The sequence below is a fragment of the Phalangium opilio genome, unplaced genomic scaffold, assembly GCF_054372755.1.
Source record: "Phalangium opilio isolate 3A_F unplaced genomic scaffold, DU_Popi_V2 ptg000106l_1, whole genome shotgun sequence".
Taxonomy (NCBI): Eukaryota; Metazoa; Arthropoda; class Arachnida; order Opiliones; family Phalangiidae; genus Phalangium; species Phalangium opilio.
The window spans coordinates 2,439,070-2,441,028 of record NW_028324208.1 but is presented as its reverse complement, the minus strand read 5'-3'; positions in this window follow the sequence as shown (position 1 = coordinate 2,441,028).

Below are 1,959 nucleotides of genomic sequence, written 5' to 3'. Positions count from 1 at the left end.
TGATTCTGAGGATTCCGAATGATTATCTGGAGTCGAAGAAGACTCGGTATTGCGTCTTTCACGGTATAAATTTAAATTTGGGAACGATTCGGGAGTGTTCATTTAATTTATAAAACAATTTATTCAAAATATTTATCCCGAAAAGAATATGATCGAACACGCCGTTAATTCCAAAACAATTTAATTCAATTTAAATCCATGATAGTAGTAATAATTCATAACGCGATTGAATAAAAATAAAAGCGGAAAATCCTTCTCGAATGTTCGCGAGGGTATGGGACCAATATGGCGGTGTTTTGTCTAAACGTGTATCAACCTGTTGCAACACTCGCGAATCGGGCCCGAGCACCCCGACGAAAAAAAGAGACCGAGGCCCAAAAAGGACGGGCAAGGCACCATTTGAAACGGTTCGCCCCCCGGGAAACTATATGGCCGGTCGTGGAGAGGGGTTCACGCTACAAGTCCCTTGTGTAAAATAGCGAGGGGAGTTGTGTAGGCCTAACTCAAACCGTCACTCTCGTCCCACAAGGGAATTTAAAGCAAAGGAAAATAAACATACCTTGAAGTTGAACTTTGAATAATTGTTTCTTAAATTGTAGTAATTGAACGTTGAATAAATTTAATTAAGATCCAAAATTGGAGGCGCGATGTCACGCGGAATACAAAATTTTTCGTTCGCGAAAACACTTTTATCTAAACGGACCCGTGCCTGGTCCCGTAAATACAAACTCGAACTAACTTGTTCAGGAACAAAGGCGGAACTAACCCGCAGAAAACGAAAGGGCGAACTAACTTAATAAAACAAAACCGGCGTTTCTTCTCGCCTCGGTTTGAGTTGGGAACAGGGTTTTTTTGGATAGGATAAGAAAGGAGGAGGTGTTTAGATGCTGGCGGGCTGAACATAGTCCCAAAATTGGACCAGGGTGCTCAGCCCTCCATCATCGTCTGCAACGGCTTCAGAAATGAGGCCGCTGCAGTGCCTTCAACATTTTGGATTTCGCTATTTTGACCTGCAAGCGATTCGGTTTAGTTACCTTGCTCCAAATGTTCCGATGTTGGGAAGAATGACGTTACACTTACACTGCTTTGTGGTATACTCCTCTCGAAGAGAAGTATTATATACTTTTTCTTGTATCATAAACGTCTAAAGGCTAGTTTACACAAGCGCGAGAATATGAAGCTTATAGATGAGAGATGAAGCTGACCCGTGTTTGTGTTTCTCGCGTGACCGTTCACATTTCCGCGAGAATATCACTTAGGCGAGCTTTTGCCTAGAGATGAAGCTGATTTTCCGAATAAGCTCGCTATCTGCCAAGGTAGATTTTCTCGCACGAGTTCAGCTTAATCGGAATGTCATATGACTTTTGCTATCCAATGACAAGCATTTGTTTAGTCGGCGCATGGTCGGTGATTATTTTTTCTTTGTCTTCTAGTCATTCACGCTTGATTTTCTAATTCGCGATTACTCGGAGATTTGGGACAAGTCCAACATTAATTATCGAGCCACGGACTTGCAAAACTTAAAATGGGAAGCCATTGCCAGGGAAATGAAAATGACAAGCAATTGATATTATATTAAATGATAACGTCGTTACAAGTCCCGCCGACATTTTGCATGTTTACCTGTTCGGCTTCTCGCAAGAGTACCTAAAAGTGCGCTAACTTGAAGCACCTATGTGAACGATAGGCCTCGCGTAGAGAACAAGCTTACGCCGAAACCGATTTTATGCGCGAGATACGACATCATACTTCGGAACCTACTTTCCGCTTCAGCTAGAGAACCTCGCGCTTTTGTAAACGAGCCTTAAGGCGAAACTGGAGCACATGATCGAGAAAGGCGTAATTTCAAAAGTAGAGGAGCCTACCGACTGGTGTGCCCCGATGGTAATTGTCAAAAAGAAGATCGAATACAAGGGTAATGAAAACAACGACACAACGTTGAGGAGGAAACACGATTTA